The sequence below is a fragment of the Protopterus annectens genome, chromosome 3.part1 (genome assembly GCF_019279795.1).
Source record: "Protopterus annectens isolate FY-2018-M chromosome 3.part1, PAN1.0, whole genome shotgun sequence".
Lineage (NCBI taxonomy): Eukaryota > Metazoa > Chordata > Ceratodontiformes > Protopteridae > Protopterus > Protopterus annectens.
The window spans coordinates 1350920350-1350945080 of NC_056732.1; the positions used below are offsets into that span (position 1 = coordinate 1350920350).

Consider the following 24731-nt stretch of genomic DNA (forward strand, 5'->3'; position numbering starts at 1 on the left):
CTTGTTTCACTGTTGCAGTCATTACATTTGGGTAATCTGCTGGCAGGTTGCCCTCAGTCTGCCTGAATTCCAAAGTCTTGGGTCCTGCGTCGGTTGCTGTCGTCTCTTCCATGACGTCAGGTCGTCAGGGGTATAAAACAAGCACCCGACGCCATTTTCTTTAGTCTTCCTTGCCATGCGGTGCCCGAAGCAGAAGCAGTTCGCAAGTGCCGGTCGGCTGACTCATGAAATTTTCGAGTTCGAGTTTCAGAACCGAAGTCTTCAATAAAGCTAAGTACCCCGTTGGGGAAACTTTTTTTCTTGCTCCATACCGATGTCAGAAAAAGTTAATAATTGTATTACTTGTGGGAAGCAAGTACCTCATAAGGATTTCCATTTATACTGTATTCCTTGACTAGGCCCTGATCACAACTTGCCTGGCTGTCAGTTTTGTGCTAGATTTAACCAACGCACTATTAAGCGTCTGTATATTTTTGCATCAAAATACTTTGGAAACAGATTTAAACTAACCTGAAATGTCATTGGATAGCAATCCAACTACCGGAATACACAAAAAATGCAAAGAAAAGGACAGAGACAGATCGAGGTCCAAAACCGATGAAGCTTCTCCTAAGCCAGTCGCCGGTTCGCTGGTACTCCAGTGAGATGCTTTTGCAGCCCCTGATGCCCGCTACTTTCAAGTCGCAGGCCCCTACAGAGACCCATGCGGAGTCCAGCTCGCCGCGAGATACTCAAAGTATTGTACCCACAGATGTCTCTCCCTCTGATGGGTCTGGAGCTGCTAAGCAGGCACCGGCTTCTGAGGGTGTATTCAGGCCTCAACATCTTTATATAAAACCGACAGCTACAAAACCAAAGATAAAGCGGCCTAGGCAAGACACTGATTATGAATCTTCAGATCAGGTTTCTATTTCTTCTGATCAGGATTCATCTATTCCTCCCTATGAGGAATCTGATGCAGAGGAATCTATCCCATCTGCATCACCTCCTGAGGATTATTCATTTGGAGAAACCTTGCATACTTTAAGGGAGCATTTTCACTGGGAGAGTCCAGATTTTTCAGAATCAAAAAAGAGGCTCAGGGATTTCCTTCTTCTCCCTCAGCACAGGCCTTTATCCATACCCCCTGTTTTAGACATTGTGGGTGTGTTTTTGGAGTCGAGCCAGACTCCTGACTCCTTACCTTTGGCTCCCAGGAAGCCTGACATATGTTACAGGGTCCCTGACTCGCGCAAATTTTTATTTAGAAACCCTGCTGACCCTGAAACTATTTCACAGGGTCCAAAGGGAGTTAAGGCCTCAACAGCAAAAAATCCTACACCGTCTGACAGAGATTCAAGGGCTGGATAGATGTGAAAGAAGGTTTATACATCTGCAACCTTTGCAATTAGGGCCCTAAACTGCCAGTTTCATATGCTCAAGTATCAACAACATGTTATGGAATTGCTGAAACAGAAAAAAATGATTTCTGAATGTGCAGAAAATAAAGAATTGCAGGAATTACTGTATGCAGCTGAACAAGTTGGAAAACATACTTTGCAATGTGGTTTTGATTCCTTAGAGGCCTCCTGCAGGGCCGCAGTTAACTGGATCTGTGATTAGGAGGCATGCCTGGCTAAAAGAGCAAAATTTGCCTGATCATGTTAAAGCTAAATTACTGGATGCACCTTTACAGCATGATACTCTGTTTGGTATAAAGGCAGAAGAGGTTTTAAAGAAAATGGAAGACGAAGCTAAGTCTATGCAAACTGCAAAAGACTTCTTACAAGTGCAGCCTCCAAGATTCAGTAGACACTAGCCTACAAAAAATTGGTCTTTACCTGTGTCTGACAGAGCTCAAAGGGGCAAATCCAGATGCCGTAAAGGTTCTAGATAGCAGGCACAAGATTCTTACAAGTCAAAACAATGGGGTGCTTCTACCTCCAAATCTGGAGGAGATAGTGCAACCCTACAGAAAACAGTCCCAGTGACTTCCCTCTGCCGTCATCAAGGACTTACCTTTTGGCAGCACCCTTAGGGGGAAAGTTAGCACTTTTTGCTCAAAATTGGCACTTAATAACCCAGGACAAGTGGGTGCTAAACATAGTATCACAGGGATACAGATTCCATTTCCATACTCTGCCAATTGAAAACGGTTGGCCGGATCTGCCAAAAAATCAATGGGCAGCGTCACAGAAACAGGTTACGTCCCTCATGGTTATGGGGGCTATTCAGCCAGTACCAGAACAGGAAAAAGGACAAGATTTTAACTTGACTGTTCTTTGTACCCAGAAAGGACAAGGCCTGGAGGCCAATACTGGATTTATCAATTTTGAACACCTTCCTGGACATTACAAAATTCAAAATCCTTTGCAGCAGCTTCTGCCCATGCTGGGCAAGAATGCTTGGCTGGTGAAATTAGACCTAAAAGAGGCATACCTGCATGTCCCAATAAGGGAATCGTGCAGAAGATACCTCTGTTTCAAGGCTGGCTTAATACATTACCAATTCTCTGCACTGCCCTTTGGCTTATCTACTGCGCCCATGGTCTTTACAAAGTGCCTGGCACCAGTAATTGCATTTTGCAGACGAAGTATACAAATATATCCTTACGTGGGCAACTGTCTCATTCAAGCAGAGAACAAGGACATTCTTCTTCAGCACCTGGCGTGTGTAAAAAGGCTTCTAACATGCCTAAGGGTACACAATAAACAAAAAGAAATCACTACTGGTACCCTCTCAAAAGATAACATTCCTGGGTGCAAGCTTGAATACTACTGCCCAGATGGCTTTCCTCACGCCAGACAAACAAAAGCAACTCACTACTTATTTCAAACTGATGACAACAAAAACCCAGTTACCTGCAAGACAAACTCTGCAGGCTTTAGGGTTCATAGCATCCTGCATTCTGCTGTTTCCATATGAGGAAACTTCAATGGTATCTAAACAGTTTATGGAGTCAGCATTGTCACAGTCTGGAAACAATGATTCCTCTCATTCCCTGCCTACAACAGGAGTTTCTATGGTCAGCAAAGGCATGTCACCAAAACATGGGACAGCCATTCACTCTATCCCCTGCAGCCAAACCTTAGCAGACACATCAGATTATTCATGGGGGGCCCACTTGGCGGGAAGATGCATTCAGGGCATATGGACCCCAAAACAAATGCATCTGCATATCAACCAAAAAGAGATGTTAGCTGTTCAAAATGCCCTGTCAGCCTTCAAGGACTTACTTCATCCAGGACAACTACTGATAAAGACAGACAACACCATGGTTATGTGGTATATAAACAAGCAGGAGGGCACATATTCATACCCCCTTTGCAGACTAGCCATTTGACTTACCAAGTACATCTACAAGCTTAATTCCTGCCAGGAAAACAAAATACTCTGGAAGATGACTTAAGCAGAAATTTTATGGACCCTCACGAGTAGAAACTAGATCCACAAGTCTTCAGCATGATAACAAAGAAATGGGGGGGGGCCCGGACATAGATCTAGTTGCCTCTCCTCAAAATTATCAATTGAAAAGATTCTGCACAAGGACTTATCACAGACAAGCATGGGAAGTGGACGCCATATCCTTCAGTTGGAAAAACCTATCAGTTTACGCCTTTCCTCCTCTGCCTCTTCTTCCCAAGGTCCTACTAAAAGTCAGACAAGAGAAACCAAAGATAATACTAATTGCCCCGGACTGGCCACGCCAGTACTGGTACCCAATCCTAAGGAACTTGTCTCAATACCCAGCTTGGACCTTACCTCAAAGACCTTAATTACTGTCCCAGCAAAACAATCAGATCCTGCACAATCAGCTCCAAACACTGAACCTGGCAGCATGGCTGATCATGTAGTCATACCAACAACACCTCTCAATAAAGCTGTGATGGATGTCATTTTGGATGCCAGAAGGCCTAGTACTAGAAAATCTTATGCTGATAAATGGAAGAGATTGTGTTTGGAATCAATCACAAGGAACTGATACAGCAGAACCAAATATTCCTCACATATTACAATACTTGACTGAGATGCTTGACAAAGGCCTATCTTTCTCATCAATAAAAATCCATGACTCTGCCATTTCGGCTCATTACAATACAGAGCCACCAATCTTTTCTTATCCTTTACTAAAGCAGTATCTTAGAGGAGCCAAAAATTTAAGGCCTCCCAGAAGATCACCAGTACCTGCATGGGACCTCAATTATGTGTTGCAAAAGCTCACCCTGCCTCCATTTGAACCAGCTGCTTACTGCAGATCTAAAGTTCTTATCATGGAAAACAGCTCTGCTCCTAGCAATTACTTCAGCAAGAAGAGTCTCATAGCTGCAGCCCCTCATGGCCACAGAGCCTTTTATCATATTTTACCCGGACAGGGTGTCTCTGAGGACCAGTCCTTCATTTATGCCTAAGGTGGTTTCCAATGTGGCTCTTAAGCAAACTGTTCATCTTCCAACTTTTTATCCGAATCCGCAGAACAAGGGGGAGAGGATTCTGCATTCATTGGACGTACACAGACAGCTAAGATTCTACTTGAGCAGGACTAAAGCTCTAAGAAAAACTGAGCAGTTACTAGTGACATATGCTGCAGGATCAGAAGGAAAGGCTATTTCAAAGCAGACTATTTCAAAGTGGATAAGCCATTGCATTCATTTCTGCTACTTACACCATGGCAAACCTGTGCCCAAGGGCATTAGGTCTCATTCCACCAGAGCTGCAGCTACATCAGCAGCCTTTCTCAGAGGAGTACCAACCAAAGACAATTCTAGAGGCTGCTACTTGGAGTTCTGTTCACACTTTTACAAAGCATTATCATTTGCCTCTCTACTCTAAGTCCAGGGCAGGCTTTGCCACTGCAGTTCTGCAGTCCCTTATAGCTGCCCCTAATGCTGTTTAGCTCCAGCCTCCCATCCATAGCTTTGGGATTTTACCCAAATGTAATGACTGCAGCAGTGAAACACGAAGAACATAGTACAGTTGTGTACACGTACCATAAATGTAGATGTTAGAGTGTATTCAATGTTGCAGTCCAGGTTATCCGCCCGCCATCCCCCTTTTCTTCTGGAGTTTCTCTTTCCTTCACTATCTTCTACAACCTGTGTGGTGTATTTGCATGTAGATGAAGGTAAAGTTTATATTGTTGCATGCATATACAGTTTTTATATATATATATATATATATATATATATATATATATATATATATATATATACTAAAGAAAATGGTGTCGGCTGCTTGTTTTATACCCCTGATGACCTGACCTCATGGAAGAGGCGACTGCAACCGACGCAGGACCCAAGACTTTGGGATTCAGGCCAACTGAGGGCAACCTGCCAGCAAATTACCCAAATGTAATGACTGCAACGGTGAATACACTCAACATCTACATTTATGGTAAGTGTACACAACTTTACTATTCCTTGCCTCCTGCTACCAGAAAACTTGAGAGATATTACAGGATTCCTGATTCACTCAAGTTCCTTTTTAAAAATCCTATTGCAGATCCAGAGACTATTTCACAGGGGCCCAACGGCATTAAGGCTTCTACTGCTAAAAATCCTACCCCTTCTGATTGAGACTCCAGGGCACTGGATAGATGGGGTAAGAAGGTTTACACTTCCGCAACCTTGACCATTAGGGCTTTAAACTGCCAGTTTCATATGTTAAAATATCAACAACATGTTATTGGATTGCTTAAACAGAAAATGATGTTGATTCCTGACTGTGCAGAAAATAAAGAATTACAGGATTTAATGCATTCTGCTGAGCAGGTTGGAAAATATACTTTGCAATGTTGATTTGATTCTTTAGAGGCCTCTTACTGGGCTGCTGTTACTGGTTCTCTGCTCAGAAGGCATGCTTGGCTTAAGGAGCAATCTTTACTTGATCATGTTAAAGCTAAAGTGTTGGATGCTCCCTTAAATCAGGACCGCCTGTTTGGCAACAAGGCTGAGGAAATTCTGAAAAAGATGGAAGATAAAGCTAAATCTATGCAAACTGTTACAGATTTCTTACAAGTTCAGCCTCCTAGATTTAGTAGGCACTAGCCCTCTAAAAATTGGTCCTTTCCAGCCTCTTCAAGGTCTTCTCAAGCCAAACCCAGACATAGCAGAAATCCCAGGTTTCAGTCCCAGGGGAGACACAAGACTAAGCAGTGGGGGGTTTCCGCACCCAAATCAGGGAGTAGTAAGACTCCCCCCTATGGAAAAAAGTCTCAATGACTTGCTTCTAAAACTTCCAAGCACTTCCCAACTGAATGCTCCTTTAGGTGGAAAGATTGGTCTGCAGGCCAAAAACTGAGAACTCATTACCCAGGACAAATGGGTTTTAAATATAGTGTCCCAAGGATACATATTTCACTTCCACGCCTTAGCAACACAAAGCAGGTGGCCAGATCTACCCCCAAATCAGTGGGCAGAGGCCCAAAATCAAGTATTCTCTCTCTTAAGCACGGGGGATATTCAATTCGTACCAGAAGTGGAAAAGGGACAAGAGTTCTATTTGAGACTTTTCGTGGTACCCAGAAAAGGCAATACATGGTGTCCTATCCTGGACCTTTCTACTCTAAATACCTTTCTGGTGATTCCAAAATTCAAGATGCTGACTCTTCACCAGCTGCTTCCTATGCTAGGCAAAGATGCATGGTTGGCAACACTAGACTTTAAAAGAGGCATACCTGCACATCCCTATCAGGGAGTCTTGCAGAAAATACCTACACTTCAAAGCAGGCCACATGCACTATCAGTTCTCTGCGTTGCCCTTTGGCTTATCTACTGCGCCCAGGGTATTCACAAAGTGCCTAGCTCTAGTCATTGCATTCTGCAGGCAAAGAAATATTCAAATATACCTATATCTGGACGATTGTCTAATTCAGGCAGAAAGCCAGGACATACTTTTGAATCATGTGGCCTTTGTTCAAAGAATACTGACTTGTCTGGGGTACACCATAAACGAAAAGAAATCTCAACTGGTACCCTGTCAGCAAATTATATTCCTGGGAGCAAGCTTGAGTACAACTTCCCAGATGGCTTTCCTCATGCCAGAGAAACAGATTCATTTGACAACCTACTTCAAACAAGTGGCCACAAATACCCAGTTATCTGCAAGGCAAATACTGCAAGCCTTGAGGTTTATGGCCTCCTGCATTCTTCTAATTCCATATGCAAATCTGCATATGAGGAAACTGCAGTGGTATCTCAAAAGCCTATGGTGTCAACATTCACAGAATCTAGTGGCAATGATTCCTGTCATACCTTACCTATGCCTAGAGTTCTTTTGGTGGGCAGAGGCCTGCCACCAAAACAGGGGACTACCATTCACACTACCCCATGCCGCCCAAACTTTAACAACAGACGCATCAGACTATGCATGGGGAGCCCACCTGGCAGGGAAGTGCATTCAGGGCAAATGGAACCCAAGTCAAATGCACCTGCATAACAATAAAAAAAAAATGTTAGCTGTACAGAATGCTTTGACAGCCTTCAAGGACCACATTCTTCCAGGACAATTATTGATAAAGATGAACAACACCACTGTTATGTGGTACATAAACAAGCAGGGGGGTGGGTACACATTCTTACCCCCTCTGCAGACTAGCCATAGCATTGTGGAACACAGCCCTGATTTATCAGGTACATTTACAGGCTCAATTCCTGCCAGGAAAACTAAGCAGAAACCTCATGGACCCACACGAGTGGAAACTGCAGCCAAGGATTTTCAACATGTTGACAAGCAAATGGGGGAGCCCAGATATAGACCTGTTTGCCTCCCCCCAAAACTATCAGTTGGACAAATTCTCCACAAGGACTCCCCACAAACAAGCTTGGAAAGTGGATGCTCTGTCCTTCAACTGGAAAAACCTATCAGTTTATGCCTTTCCTCCTCTGCCTCTCCTCTCCAAAATACTACTAAAGATCAAACAAGACAAACCAAGAACGATTTTGATTGTACCAGACTGTCCACGCCAACACTGGTACCCCCTCTTGCACAGTGTGTCACAGTGGACCCCATGGCACCTGCCTCTGACTCCTACTCTATTGTCTCAGCAGGAGAACCAAATTCTGCATCTTCAACTTCAAACACCCAATCTACAGCCTGGCTAATTACATATTTTCTCCTTTACCATCCCTCAGTAAACCAGTGATGGATATCATTTTAGAGGCAAGGAGGCCTAGTACCAGAAAATCTTACACTGAAAAATGGAAAAGATTCTGTGCCTGGTACCAATCTCCAGGGATGAGCACAACAGTGCCCAATTTACCTCAGATCTTACAATACTTAACTGAAATGTTTCATAAGGGCCTGTCTTTCTCCTCCATCAAAATTCACGCCTCAGTCATCCCAGCTCATTATAATACAGAACCACCCCTCTTCTGTCATCCACTGCTTAAGCAGTTCCTCAGAGGGGCCAAATATCTACGACCACCCAGGAGAGCTCCAACTCCAGCCTGGGACCTCAACGTTGTTTTGGAAAAGCTCATCCTTCCTCCTTTCGAGCTGCCACTGCGGACTTAAAATTCCTTTCTTTGAAAACAGCTTTCCTTTTAACAATCACTTCAGCAAGAAGGGTATCTGAATTACAGGCCCTCATGACAGTGAAGCCTTTCATCATCTTTCATGCGGACAGGGTGTCCCTCAGGACCAATCCCTCCTTCATGCCCAAGATGATATCCAGTGTGGCCCTTAATCAGTCCATACATTTGCCAACCTTCTTTCCTAATCCACAGAACAAAGGGGAATGGATTTTGCACTCCTTAGACATGTACAGACAACTTAGATTCTTCTTGGACAGAACTAAACCTGAAAGGAAATCTGATCAACTGCTGGTGGCATTTTCTGCAGGGGCAGAGGGGGAAGGCTATTTCAAAGCAAACCATTTCCAAATGGATAGGCCATTGCATTCTTTTTTGCTACAAACTCCATGGAAAACCTATCCCACAGGAGATCAGACCCCACTCTACCAGGGCTGCATCTACCTCTACAGTCTTTTTCCGAGGCACCCCTACCAGGGACATCCTAGAAGCTGTTACTTGGAGTTCTGTACATACTTTCACCAAGCATTACAATCTGCCACTTTTCTCTAAATCCAGAGCTGGTTTTGCCACTGCAGTCTTTCAGGGCCTTTTAACTGTTCCTAATTCTATTTAAATTCCTCCTCCCATCCTTAGCTGTGGGAATCTACCCAAAAGTGATGACTGCAACAGTGAAACACGAAGAACATAGTACAGTTGTGTACACTTGCCATAAATTTAGATGTTTGAGTGTATTCACTTTTGCAGTCCTGGTTACCCTCCATCCAGCCCCCTTCTTTTTCTTTTTTGGATATACCTCTACATTCCTTTACTATCTTTTTATTTTTTTTATTTATTTAACATTTGTTGACCAGGAATGTCCGACTAGGTTACACAGAGCCTGTTTTCAGCAGAGGCCCGGAGAGAAATGCTCCAGATGCATGTCTTTTTGGAATGTGGGAGGAAACCGGAGTACCTGGAGGAAACCCACGCGAACACAGGGAGAACATGCAAACTCCACACATAAGGCACCCCAGCCGAGAATCGAACCGGAGAACCTCTTGCTGTGAGGCGACAACGTTAACCGCTGCACCACTGTGCCGCCCCATCTTCAAAAGAGTTTTGGTGTATTTGCTTTTTTGTTGGAGGTATAACCTTGTATATTTATAGATTTAATTGCTTCCCATTAAGGGGGGCACCTGACATCTAGGGCAAGAAAAACTGATGTAATGGCGTCGGCTGCATGTTTTATACCCCTGACGTCATGGAAGAAGGGACAGCAACTGATGCAGGACCCAAGACTTTGTTAATTAGGCCAACTGAGGGCTACTGCAAGCAGATAACCCAAAAGTGATGACTGTAGCAGTGAATACACTCTTAACATCTACATTTATGGTAAGTGTACACAACTGTACTTTCCCTTATGACCAAGGCAGCAGTGGTTTGCCCTTCTCTTGACTCTCAGCCATGGGAGGTGCTGTACTCTTCCTCTGGTGATAGATCTGCTCCATCCAAGACAAGGGTTCTGTCATTCATCCACACTTGAGGACACTGAGACTAGCAGCCTGGAGGATTGGATTCTAACACTGCATCTTATTCTGATGAAGTGGTATCCATCCTGAAAGAGGCAAGAAAGCAAACTACTAAAAAGTCATACTTAATAAAGTGGAGCAGGTTTTCTATTTGGTGCAAGGCCAAAGGGATGACACCACTTAGGGCAGCATAAATCTAGTGCTGGACTATCTTTCGGAATTATTTAAGCAGAGCCTTTTTATTCAAGTATGAAAGTACATGCACCTGCCATTTCTGCTTGTATACATTTTTCCCTGCCTATCTGTACTCACTCCCATTTGAAACAGTTTCTTAAAAGTGTAATACACCCAAGACCACCTACGAGAAAACCTGTAGCCTTTTACGACCTGAACTACACATTGGAAAAGCTTACCCTGCCACCCTTTGAGCCAGCTGCCTCAGCCTCTCTAAGGATGGTCATATGGTAGACCACTCTGCTGATAGCAATTGCCTCAGCCAGGCGAGTTTCAGAACTGCAAGCCCTGATGTGCAAAGAACCCTTTGCTGTGTTCCATGGGGATAGAGTCACCATTACAACTAATTCTTCTTTCATGCCCAAGGTAGTGTCAGAGATGTTCATCGTGTTTCACTGTTGCAGTCATTACTCTTGGGTTATCCTGCTGGCAGGCTACCCTCAGTCGGCCAGAATTCCAAAGTCTAGGTCCGGCGTCGGTTGCTGTCTCCTCTTCCTTGATGTCAGTGTGCCAGGGGTATAAAAGATGCAGCCGACGCCATTTTCTTCAGTCTTTCTTGCCGTGCGGTGCCCGAAGCAAAAGCAGTTCGCAAGTGCTGGTCTGCCGACTCCTGAGATTTTCAAATCCGAATTTCAGAACCGAAGTCTTCATTAAAGCTAAGTACCCCGTTGGGGAAACTTTTTTCTTGCTCCAGACCGATGTCAGAAAAAGTTAACAATTGTATTTCTTGTGGGAAGCAAATACCTCATAAGGATTTTCACTCTTACTGTATTCCTTGCCTCGGCCCTGATCACAACGTTGCTAGCTGTCGGTTTTGTGCTAGAGTTAACCAACGCACTATTAAGCGTCAGTTTGATTTTGCATTTCATTACTTTGTCCGAAGATTTAATTATACAATGCCGTTGGACCAGCTGACAGCCGGAGTTTACCAAAAATGCAAGGACAAGGAAAAGGAAAAGGATAGGCATCCGAGGTCCAAAATCGACGATGAGGCCTCTGCTAGGTCAGTCGCCGGTTCTCAGTGAGGCGCTTTCACAGCCCCTGGTGCCAGCTACCTCAGAGCCACAGGCCACTTCTGACTCCCACGTGGAGCCGACTGGGCCTCTGGATACTCAAGGTATTGGACACTCGGAAATCATTCCCTCAGACGGGTCCGGAGCCGCTGAGCAGGCATCGGCATCTGAGGGTGTCTTCAGACCTACACAACTATATATTAAACCATCTTCAGCTTCAAAGACTAAAGTAGCTCTAAAGACAAAGAAACAAGTACAGCATTCTCCTACTCAGACTTCCATGCCTAAAAAATAGATGCTCAAAATGGCCGAAGACCTAATTATTTTGATCAGGGGCTCCTATCCCCTTCCTGATAAGAGGCCTAGGCAAGAGACAGAGTATGATTCTTCTGATCAGGTTTCTATTTCCTCTGATTCCTCTTCTGAACAGGATTACTCCATGCTTCCCTATGAGGATTCTGATGCTGAAGAATCCATTCCTTCAGCCTCTCCTCGTGAGGATTATTCTTTTGGGGAAACCCTGCATACCATGAGGGAGCATTTCTGCTGGGAGAGCCAAGATTATTCTGAATCTAAGAAAAGGCTCCAAGACTTTCTGGTACTTCCTCAGCATAGATCCCTTGCTATTCCACCTGTTTTAGACATTGTAGATGATGTATTTTCAGAGTCCGGCCTGTCCCCTGACTCTTTACCCCCTGCACCTGCTAAGCCAGACAGATACTACAGGGTTCCGGATTCTCATAAATTCCTATATAAGAACCCCGCTGCTGACCCAGAAACTATATCTCAAGGTCCCAAAGGGGTTAAAGCTTCCACTGCAAAAACCCTGTCCCCTCTGATAGGGATTCTAGGGCTCTAGACAGATAGGGGAAAAAAGTCTACACTTCTGCTACCTTGGCTGTAAGGGCTTTAAATTGTCAGTTTCATATGCTTAAATATCAGCAATATTTGATGTCACTGCTGAAACAGAAATCGTTGACAAATACTGACTGTTCAGAGAACAAGGAATTGCATTCCTACCCCCTCTGCAGACTAATTTTCTTGTAACAAAGTACATTTCTTAGATATAAGTATAATGAAAGATAGTCAAGGTAACATTTCTACCATATTATATAGAAAACCTTGCTGGAAAAATGCACTATTGCACTTTAGCAGCATGCATCCTAGGTTTGTTTTCTCTAATATAGTAAAGGGACAATATCTTAGAATTATTACGATCTGTAAAGAAGCAGGCAACAACAACTCAATGTTATGTATACCTTACTGTTAGACAGGGATTATCCTGACTCTCTATGTTAAGCAGAATTAAGGAAATTGTTATGGATGTCCCTAGAGACAGAGGTGATTATATCAGGGGAAATCACCAGTTAGACAGGAGATAGATCGAATACAGGTAGAGCTACTAAAATCGCTTTCATCACTAGATATACTAATGATAATAAAAATATTATGAATATCATTAAAAAGAATTGGCAGGTACTTATTGCTGACCCCAAGATTCAGACTATAGTAGGGAATACTCCTTTTACTTACAGAAACAGTAAGAATTTCAGAAGGATTTTGTGTACAGAACATTTCCAGAATTAATTTAACAGTAATACCGTCAGGCATTATGATAGGTTAGGTACCCATCTCTGTAATAAATGTAATATGTGTAAGTTTATCTCGAAGGAACAAGACTTTATTCATCCCACTTAATTATAGATTTAAACCTAAATTTCATGCTAGTTGCGAAGATGAAAATCTTATATATATTTAGCAACTTGCGTACGCTGTTCAGCGTTTTACGTAGGGATGACTTCCAGGAAATTTAAAGACAGGATGTATAATCACATATATGATATAAGGAGAAATAATCAACAGAATGCATTAGCGAAACACATAAGAAGTTTTAAAGATCATATTTTTGAGTTTAGAGTATTGCAGTTAATAATCAAAAATAAGAGGGGGGAACAATAAGAATTATTTAGAATCCATTGAATTGTGCTGGATCTTTAAATTACGAGCGCATGTAGAACTTGGTTTAAATCAATTTATTAGTATTAAGCCAGTATTAATTGCACGTAAATATTAGGAGGCATTAGGATGTATGATAAGAATTATATATATTTTTATTGTTCTTGTTTTCAATGAGTTTTGCTATTTTTCTATGAATTCATTATCTATGTATTTATATATATTTTTATGCATACACAGATATTTTATATGTATATGTTTTTTCTTTGTTATACACTTATATATATTTTTATATTTTTATATATATATTTATTTTATATATATTCACATATTTTATCATATATATTATATTGTATAGAGAATTTTTTGCTTTGTATGATTTTAGGTTTTTTGGTATAGTGGTTACCATGAATGACTTGAGCTAACAGCATTGAAATATGTACCATGACTACCTGCTTGATTTAAATGCATTACTTGATTGATTTTAATTGTGTAATTGGTCAGCATATTTAAATACTGTTTTATTGATTAGTAAAATGAAATCTGATGAAGCGTGCAGCGTTTGGCACGTGAAAGCACTCATTTTTGTCTACAATAAAAATCTTGGAATCTTATGTGCATCGTAGTGGTGGTCTTGTCCTGTATTTTCGCTACTGCTTGGTTTCTTTTCTGGAATCGGGACCTTTGGATAGCAGCTGAACCTTATTTTATTTCATTCCCTCTGCAGACTAGCAATGACCTTATGGGACACAGCATTGGCTTTTCAAATTCACCTGCAAGCACATTTCCTGCCAGGAAACACAAATACTCTGGCAGATGAACTAAGCAGAAACCTCATGGATCCCCAGGAATGGAAACTGGATCCACAAGTCTTCAACATGATAATAAGGAAATGGGGATGCCCAGACATAGATCTATTTGCCTCCCTTCACAACTATCAATTGCAGAGATTTCGCACAAGGATTTATCACAAGCAAGTATGGAAAGTGGACACCCTATCCTTCAGCTGGAAAAAACTAACAGTATATGCCTTTCCTCCACTGCCTCTTCTTCCCAGGGTACTCCTAAAGGTCAGACAACAGAAGCCAAAAATGATACTGATTGCACCAGACTGGCCACGCCAGCACTGGTACCCAGTCCTAAAGAGCTTGTCTCAAGGTCCAGCATGGATATTGCCTCAAACTCCACACTTGCTGACCCAACAAAACAATCAGATCTTGCACAGCCAACTCAGGACCTTAAATCTGGCAGCATGGCGGATAATGTAACCATTCAGAACACACCTCTTTCAAAAGCTGTTATGGATGTCATCTTGGAGGCCAGGAGGCCCAGTACCAGAAAATCTTATGCAGAAAAATGGAAGAGATTCTGTGCTTGGAGTCAGGAACAAGGCATTGACATGTGTGTACCAAATATACCTCAGATTTTACAATACCTAACTGAAATGCTGAACAAAGGCCTTTCTTTCTCATCAATTAAGATTCATGCCTCTGCCATTTCAGCCCATTACAATACGGAATCACCTATCTTTTCTCATCCTTTAATAAGGCAGTACCTCAGAGGGGCCAAAAACATTAGGCCTCCAAGGAGAGCAAAAACAAAAAGAAGAGCCAGCAAAACCAAAACCCAATAATAAATAATTTATTGTTGATACATAGGACAGCAAAGAGGTACACAATAGGACAGCAAAGAGGTACACAGACCGGTTTCGGCTGGTACTAACTACACAGCCTTCTTCAGTGTGAATTGAGCATGCTCCAAGCTTTCCTTTAAATAGACTGCAGAAAAATCTGATTGGTTTAATCTAAAACTTGTCATTCAACCCGGGTGGAAAGAGACCACCCAACTTAACAATCCATTTTTTCTCCTTTGAGTTAAGTAATGCATGCCAACCCGTTTTGTTAGATTTTCTACCCCGTATGATGTCAATAATAGTAAACATAAAAGAAGCTGAGGGATGTGAAACCAGATTTTTCTGCAGTCTATTTAAAGGAAAGCTTGGAGCATGCTCAATTCACACTGAAGAAGGCTGTGTAGTTAGTACCAGCCGAAACCGGTCTGTGTACCTCTTTGCTGCCCTATTGTGTACCTCTTTGCTGTCCTATGTATCAACAATAAATTATTTATTATTGGGTTTTGGTTTTGCTGGCTCTTCTTTTTGTTTTTGCATCATGTTCTTTTGAGCCATGCAATTGCTTCCGTGCAAACAATTTTTTCATATCATACCTCCAAGGAGAGCACCAATTCCGGCCTGGGACCTCAATTATGTTTTGGAAAAACTCACACTGCCTCCTTTCGAGCCAGCTTCAACAACAGATATAAAATTCTTATTCTGGAAAACAGCTCTACTCCTAGCAATAACCTCAGCAAGGCGAGTCTCGGAGTTACAAGCACTCATGGCTGTGGAACCTTTTATCATTTTTCAACCAGACAGGGTGTCTCTGAGGACAAATCCTACATTTATGCCTAAATGGTATCCAGTGTGGCCCTCAACCAAACCATTCACTTGCCTAACTTTTATCCAAATCCACAGAACAAGGGTGAAAAAATTCTTTATTCTTTGGACATACACAGGCAGTTATGCTTCTCTTTGGACAGAACTAAAGCTTTCAGAAAGACTGAGCAACTTTTAGTGTCATATGCTGCAGGATCTCAAGTAAAGGCCATCTCAAAACAGACTATTTCTAAATGGATAGGCCATTTCATCCGTTTCTGCTATTCTCAACGTGGCAAACCAGTGCCTAAGGGCATTAGGCCTCATTCCACCAGAGCAGCAGCCACTTCATCAGCCTTCCTCAGAGGAGTACCAACCAAAGATATCTTAGAGGCTGCAACTTGGAGTTCAGTGCACACTTTCACAAAGCACTATCACTTACCTCTTTACTCTAAGTCCAGAACGGGCTTTGTCGCTGCAGTTCTGCAGGGCCTCCTAGCCTCTCCTAATCCTATTTAGCCCAACCACCCATCCTCAGCTTTGGGATTCAATCCAAGAGTAATGACTGCAACAGTGAAACACGATGAACATAGTACTTTGTAGTCCAGGTTACCCACCCACCATCCCCCTTCTCTTTGCTGGGACTTATCTGCACTTCTCTATCCTATACAACCTATTTGGTGTATTTGCTTGTAGATAAAGAAAATGTTATTTTTGTGCATTTTTATTGGCATATTTTTCAGCCTACCAATTTGGGGGCACCTGACATCTGGGGCAAGAAAAACTGAAGAAAATGGCGTGGGCTGCATCTTTTATATCCCTGGCGCACTGACGTCAGGGAAGAGGCGACAGCAACCGACGCCGGACCTAGACTTTGGAGTTCTGGCCGACTGAGGGTAGCCTGCCAGCAGGATAACCCAAGAGTAATGACTGCAACAGTGAATACACTCAAACATCTACATTTATGGTAGGTACACAACTGTACTTTCTCTTTAAACCAAGCTGTACACCTACCATTGTTCTTCACTAATCCTCAAAATAAACCTGAACAAATCCTGCATTCACTGAATGTGCATCAACAGCTCAGGTACTACTTTAGCAGGATCCAGTCTACAAGTAGTGCAGACCAACGTTTGGTGGGCTTTGCAGAAGGAATAGAATGCAGGCTTGACCCCAGACAGACCGTTTCAAAATGAATAACTGATTGTATTGATGTTTGCTGTTCTCATCATGGAAAGCAACTAACAACATCTGACGGGGCACATTCCATGAGAGACCGAGCAGCCACCAGCCTTCCTAAAAGGTGTCCTTATTCAAGCTATCTTGGAAGCTGCCCCCAGTTCTGTCCACACTTTTACCAAACACTACCATTTAGGCACTGCATCCAGGGCTAGGGCAAGCTTTGCTACTCCTGTTCTACAGAACCTCCTGTTCCAGGGGCTCTCCGACAGCTAAGCACCCAATTTGTAGCTTTACAAACAAACAAAACAGTAACCACTGAAGACTGCAGTGTTAAAACAATGACTGAAGATTAAACACAAGCACTGCAATATCACCACGAAGAGAGAGTAGAATGCATGTTCAGCAGATAAAATCAAAATAAAACCAGAACAATTTAATAAAGAAGAAATAAAATCCTTCAAACAATAGGATGTAAATCCTGACAAACCGGATGAGCGCTTTCAGCTATGCCTTCATCAGATTGTTCACACTAAAACACCTCCCTTTTTTATGTTGTTGTTTGTCTTTCGGCTTTTCCCGGTTAGTGGTTGCCACAGCGGAACTCTGGTCCGCTAATGATTGGCAGTTGTTTTTTATGGTGTCGAGTTGCCAGCCCGACACCCAACCTTCAATGAAGGCACGCATGTCTTTCAAACATCCACTTGACCACGAGGAGGACATGCAGACTCCACACAGAAAGCACTCACAACCCAAGCCGAGAATTGAACAGGAGAACCTCTTGCTGTGAGGCAACAATGCTACCGCTGCACCACCGCGGAAGTCCAACTTTTTTTTATATTGTTGCTAATCCAGTCAAGTCATCTCCTGAGCTTCCTGCTTTTCGATATAGGTTTTAAAGGCACCACTTCATTAAGACCAGGGCTCCTGTCTGCCTGTAAATCAGCTGTCCAGCGTGTTTCCAAGACTTCAGATCTGAATTAGTTTACTTCATTTGGTCTTCAATCTGTGGGTTACAGATCCATATAGGATTTGAGCCGGCAACTTTTACTGCCATCATCTCTGAGCTCCAAACTCCTCCTCTTACCCACAATACACCTCCACTGCCTTCCATCCCCAGATCTCATTTGCCGCAAATAGCTTTAACATAGTGTCTCTTGAGTTCCAACTTAGTCAAGTGGGTAAAACCTCTGTGAGTAAACTTTTTCTTCAGATTTTTGTGTTAGTGTTAGCATAGGTCCCCTTTCTCCTCACCTTGCGTTGTGTGTCTAGTGTTATAGGTTAGAGTAGTTTGTACTTTTGTGTAGATTGTAGCTCCCCCCCCCCCCACGAGTGTGTGTGTGTCTGTTAGAAAGAAACTGTCTTTTTTTATTAGGTTATCTTTCTACTAAATAATATGGCTGAAACGTTAGTTTTCAAGCGTTGCACAGAGTGTGGTCATAAGTTATCCCCAGCAGATGGCCACACTCTTGTTTGTTTGGTGCTTGGGCGTTGCCCACCCGAGTGTGCACTGTAGCATATGTGCACGCTTCAATCCCTGCGCCCTTAAAGATAGGAAGGCCAAGTTGGCCCTCAAAGGCTTCTTCCCCCTTCAGACTCTGTTTCCTCATCTCCGGCTTTGTTTACAGCGGCTGCTGTGGGCCTCCTCTCCTCTGACTTCTCCCCCCTCCCGGGCTGGAACTCAACCTCCTGTACCAAAGCCTTTGGTAGCAGAGCAGAAAAGAGGTAGAGGGAGAGAGAGTCTAAGACAAGGGAAAAGAGAGAGAGGTCTCCGGACCTTGTTTCACCTGCTTAAGACACCATGGATCTGCGACTCCCCATGGCTCCGATCTCCGAGGTTCTCGCCGGAGGAGAGACATCCAGCTTCTCTGGCCATGGTGCCCCGACTCTCCAGGTTGGAGTCCGTGGCCTTGTCGTGGTCCACCTGGTCATTGTCCGACGTGGATCTGGATAAAATGAAGCGATTTATCCGTACACAGATCCATATGGTGGTCTTGCCAGCCCCCCATCCCTCAGGAGGGGGGGGGAGTTCACTTCCCTTTTTCCAGCCTATATCTCCTTCTCTGATCTGACCTTCGGGTTCGGAGTACTCTGATCCGAGGTTGGCTTTGGTCAGGGGGTTGGCATCGGCGGTACCTGTTTCCTCTACGCTGACAGCTGCCTGGAACATTTCGGATCTGACCAGCTCGGATCCGAGCCGCTCTCTGAGCTGGAGGTTGGGGGTCTGATCCGAGAGAGTGGAACTTTTCTTTGGCTCCGACTTTGTCGGTCCAGTATACCCTCCTCGGAGTTTTGTCCACCTCAGGCCCAGCTCCAATTCTCTTGTCGGACCCAGGGAGACCAGCCTCCTTATTGGTTTCTCAGGAGGTTCACTCTTCGACATTTGACGTGGTAGAAAGGGTCCTCTCTGCTGGATCGAGACCCCTGACTGCCCCCTCGGACTCCTCCCAGGCCCCCTCTGCTCTGTATACAGTACCCATTGTTTTACCAGAGGGGACAGTCTGTGCTCAAAGAGCCCCAGAAGGTTCCCCCTGAGGAACAAGTGACTTACGAGCTCCCCAGGAGAGCCCCACCAGAGAGAGGCACTTGGACTCTCCCGAGTCCCTCACAGAGGACACGGACTTAGATGATGGAGTAGGTTCCCCTAGGTCACCTCCCAAGGATGTCTCCTTTGGGAGATGACATGGAAATCCTCCGCCAACAGGGAGGTTGGTCTGCCCCCCAAACCTTCTTCTGATGAGTCTGTGTTCCTGGAGGCTTTTGACATGGGCCCATCTACTTCCTGGGTGTCCCCCCACTGTGGATCCTTTGGTGGGACTAGTCACCTCGCGGGCATGGAAGGAACCGGACACCATGGAACCTATCCCAAAAAGACCAGATAAGATCTTAAGCCCCCCCCCCCAAAGACAGTCCAGCTTGGAAGAAGGGCTCCCCCGTAGACACCATGGTGGTAGCAGCGGCCACTAAGAAGGAAATTGCTCAGGAGAGTTCATCGGTCCATCCTCCTGAACGAGAGTCGCAGATGATGGACTGCCTAGGGAAGCGGGTTTACGCTTCCGCTACTTTTTCGATTAGGGCGCCGAACTACTTAGCCCATGTCAGCAGATTCCATCGGGACCTAGTAAAGGAGCCGGAGGAGTCTCCCCTCCAAGTCCATGTCGCAGGAGGACAAGGCTTCGTTCTCCGTGAGGATGGCCACTTTAAAAGCAGTATCTAACACGTCCATGTGACTCCTTTCACGTGCTACGGAAGGAGCGGCTGGGTCTGTCGTGTCCATGAGGCGCAATGCCTGGCTCGGGTTATATCAATTTTACAAACCCTTGAAGGCTGCCAATGCCCCTTCTGACTGCTCTACACTCTTTGGTAAGACCTTCTAGAAGACATTAGTCCAGAGTGAGAAGGACGGGAAGAGACTGTCTGCCATCGTGATACGCTTCTCTAACCCTCAAAGGTCCTTTTCCCAGAACCAGAGAGGGCAAAAGAAGATGTGGTTCCGGAAGTTGCAGTATTCCCGGGACACTCGGGGCTCTTCTTCCCCCAGAGGCAGAGGGGGACAGAATGGACACTGGCCCAGAGGCAGAGGGGGTCCAAGGAACTTTGGGTCTCGAGAACCTTTCTCGAACAGAACATGGCAGCAACCCTGAGGGGTTGCCCGACTGCTGTACTCTGGAGGCAGTCTGGGGACGATTGTCCTTGCACCTAGCAGCATAGGAGTCCATAACAATGGACCGCTGGATGCTTCAAATCATGTCCAGAGGATACACTATCCCCTTTGTGTGTTCTCCCAAATCTCCCACACACCTCCTGGACATACCACCCACGCAAAGGGAGGCAGCAGCACAGGAAATTTCCAAGCTGCTAGAAAAACGAACCATCTAAACTGTCCCCCCAGATCAGTTCAGATCGGGCCTCTACTCCAGGTTCTTTTTGGGGCCAAAGAAAACGGGATACTTAAGGCCCATTCTAGACCTCTCTACCCTAAACCTGTCAGTTGCCAAAGAGAAGTTCCGGATGGTCACTTTACAGTCCATCATGCCATACCTGCAAAAGAGCGACTAGATGTGCTCGTTAGATCTCCAGGATGCTTACTATCACATGAAAATGCACAGAAGCTCTAGGAGGTTTCTCCGCTTCCGGCTAGGAGTCTATCATTACCAATTTCAAGCTCTACCCTTTGGTCTCACCACAGCCCCCTGGGTGTTTACCAAAGTATTGGCGGTGGTAGTGGGTCACCTGAGGCTTCAGGGGATTCAGGTCTATCCGTGCCTGGACGATTGGCTCCTTATTGCTCCCACCAGATGTCTACTCTCCCAAACCAGGGATTATTTCCCGACTTTTGCCCTGCGTTTGGGGATCAGTCACCACATACAAATCTCTCCTAGATCCGGTGCAGGTGTTAGACTACATTGGTGCCAGGATAGATACTCTTCAGTGCAAAATCTTCCTGACCTCGGAGAGAGTTCAAAACCTGAGGATGCATGTCTCAGTGATCTATCACTCTCATCTCCAAATGGCAGAATCGGTGTTGAGGGCCGTAGGCTCGATGGTGGTGACCATAACTCTTCTCCCATGTGCTCGGTTACACATGAGAATTCTACTGTGGACTCTAGCTGTGCAATGGTCCCTGTTGGAACTGCCATTGAAATATCCAATCCAGCTCAGTAGAGTCTGTCATACCTCATATGGTGGATGTGTTCTCCAGACATTTTGGAGGGATGACCTTTTGTTTCAGCCCCGGCCCAAGCCACAGTGACCACGGATGCCTCCCAACTCGGGTTGGGGGACATTGTTCGGGCAGGACAGTCCAAGGCCTGTGGTCCCCCCATATAGACCAGCTTGCACATAAATGTCCTAGAGATGAGGGTGCTCCTTCTAGCGTTACAGGCCCTTCATGCCTTTCTTCCTCTAGGACAATTGCTATTCAGTCAGACAAACATGTCTGTGGTCTGGTATATCAACAAACAGGGAGGGACCAGATCTTTACCCCCTTTGTTGCGAGGCCATGAGAGTGTAGAAATGTGCGATCTCCACCCGTCGTTTTCTCATCACAACGCACATTCTGGGATGGTCCAACATCCTACTGGACAGGCTAAGTCAGACCATTCTGATGCCTTATGAGTGGTCTCTGAATCTGTCAGTAGCGGAACAGATCTTCAGCGAGTGGGGTCAACCTTGCTGCGATCTCTTTGCATCTCCTTCCAGTGGGAAGTGCAGCAAGTTTTTTGCTCTGAACCCACTGCCAGGGGGAGTCCCCCAGAGATGCTTTAGTTCATGCTTGGCCTCCCGGTCTTCTGTATACTTGCCCGCCATTACCTCTCATTCCGAGGTTTCTACAGAAAGCTCATCGACTGGGGAGCAAAGTGATCCTCATTGCCCCCATCTGGTATCACCAGGTGTGGTTCCCCTTGCTTTGGTCTCACCTTCTGGCTCCGCCTTAGATCCTAGTTGCCATTTAGGATTTAATTTCGCACCCTTCGGGGGTGCCTCATCCAAACCTGGACAGCCTGAAACTCACAACTTAGCTGCCCCAGTTCCCATGGTTGCTAGGACTCCTGGACTATCCTCCACAATTAGATCTGTTTCGGTGGCTGCTCATAAGTCTTCATCCAGGAAGGCTTATCGCAGCAAGTGGAAACATTTTTCCTTTTGGGCCTCTCAGAGGAGTTTAGACTCTTTCCCAGCTCCTATTTCCGCCATTCTTGATTTTCTAGCTGATATTTTTCAACACTGGGCTAGTTCTACTGTCAAAGTTCAGTTGGGTGCCATCTCTCGTTTTCATGTGGGCGAGAATTCTGCTTCTTTACCCTCTTCCAGACTGTGTAAAGCCTTTATCAAAGGCACCTTTTTTGTTATGCCCCCCCCCCCCCCCGGTCAAAGATCCTGTTCCCCCATGGGACCTTACCATGGTTCTAGAAGCATTGGTCGCTCTGCCTTTCGAGCCTGCAGCAACTTCAGATCTGAAATTTTTATCTTGGAAAACAGCACTTCTGGTGGCTATTACCTCTGTGAAAAGGGTTTCAGAATTACAGGCCTTGTCCATCAAAATTCCTTACATGATTTTTCACAAAGATAGGGTTTCCCTTTGAACCAATCCATCCTTTCTTCCTAAAGTGGCATCACCAGTCAGTATCAGTCAGACCATCAATTTGCCTCTGTTTTTTTCTAATTTTACTAACAAGATGGAATACAACCTCCACATGTTGGATGTTCATAGACAGTTATGATTCTGTTTACACAGGACAAAAAATTTCCGTAAATCTGATCAATTGTTTGTATTCTCCTATAAACCCACTCCTTTTTGGGGAAACCTATCTCCAAGGTCACTATAGCTAGATGGATTTCTTCATGCATCCTGCAGGTCTGTAAGGACAGAGGCATGTCTCCTCCAGTCAGGTGAAAGCTCATTCCACTAGGTCCATGGCTATCTCTGCGGCCTTTTGGTCTAGAGTGTCTTTGGATGATATTTGTTCTGCAGCTACTTGGTCCTCATCTCATACGTTTATTTCTCATTACTAATTGGATTTGACTTCCAGGAGAAGGGCATCCTTTGGTTCCATGGGCGCTCTGGGATATCCTTCCATGAGAGCCTCCCAGGAGTTTAGTAGCTGGGGACTCTGTCCCACAGGTTGAAGACCAAATGAAGTAAACTACTTCAGATAAAGAAGTTATGTACTCACCATAATGTTCCATCTGAGTAGTACTTCATTTGTCTTCAACCATCCCTCCCTCCTTCCTTCCCCCGGACCTTGGCATATGATCAGCCTACGGGCTGCAGTATAGGTCACAAGTAAATTGTTTCAGGTTGGGTTATCAGTATAAGGTTCAGCAAACTCGTTCTGGGGATGGAAGGCGTTGGAGGTGTATTATGGGTAAGGGGAGGGGTTTGGAGCTCTGAGCTGATGCTAGTAAAAGTTGCCGGCTCGGATACGATACGGATCCATAACCCACAGGTTGAAGATAAATGAAGTACATCTACTCGGATGGAACGTTATGGTGAGTACATAACTTCTTTTTTTATTTGATAGATCTCCGCCTCTTATATTATCTCACACTCTTTCCAAGGCTAGGAAGGAGAATTTATGTCCAGAGCACTTCTGAATATGTTGTGACAAAGCATTTGTCTGTACATTAAGTCTAATATCACTAAGATGGCGCAGAATCCTCTCCTTAAAAGGCCTATTGGTTTTCCCAACATAAAATCCTGGGCAGCTATCGCAAGTAGCTGCATATACTATGTTCTTAGTACTACAATCCACAAATGTCTTTAATTTGTATGTCCAGCTGTTTACAGGATGTTTGAAACAATTGTTTGTATCTATACAAGTACATGCTTTGCAACTTCTGCACGGAAAAGTGCCAATAGTAAGGCAATGTGGAACAGTATCTTGTTTGTGATGCAACAATCTCTTTAGATTCAACTTATTCTTAAAAATAAATCTGGGGACATCACCAACAGTATATCTTAGGCTATCATCTGAAGTTAAAATCTTCCAATTCTTGCTAACAATTTCACAAATGGCCGATATGTTGCCACTTTGTGTTAGTAAACATCTCATGCCACTCGGTTCTCTATTTTGTTTTTCCACATCATCCTTTCTTCTGACTGACAAATAAGGTCTCCCTCTATCATTTCTCTGTGCCTTCGTCTTCATGGTTCCCCATCGAATTTCCACCAGCCTTCCTAGAAGGTGTCCTTACTCAAGCTGTCTTGGAAGCTGCCACCTGTTCTTCTGTCCACACCTTTACCAAACACTACCATTTAGGCACTGCATCCAGGGCTAGGGCAAGCTTTTCTACTGCTGTTCTGCAGAACCTCCTATCCCAGGAGCTCTGACAGCTTACCACCCAATTTGTAACTTTGGGAGTCCTCCAGAGGATTAGTACTGCATCAGTGATT

General features: G+C 44.4%; 1 long non-coding RNA gene across 1 annotated transcript in view; it reads left to right on the forward strand.

The window, feature by feature from the left end:
* LOC122798452 overlaps window positions 1-24731 on the forward strand; it is a 398057-nt gene that overhangs the window by 372465 nt on the left and 861 nt on the right. The window lies entirely within an intron of this gene.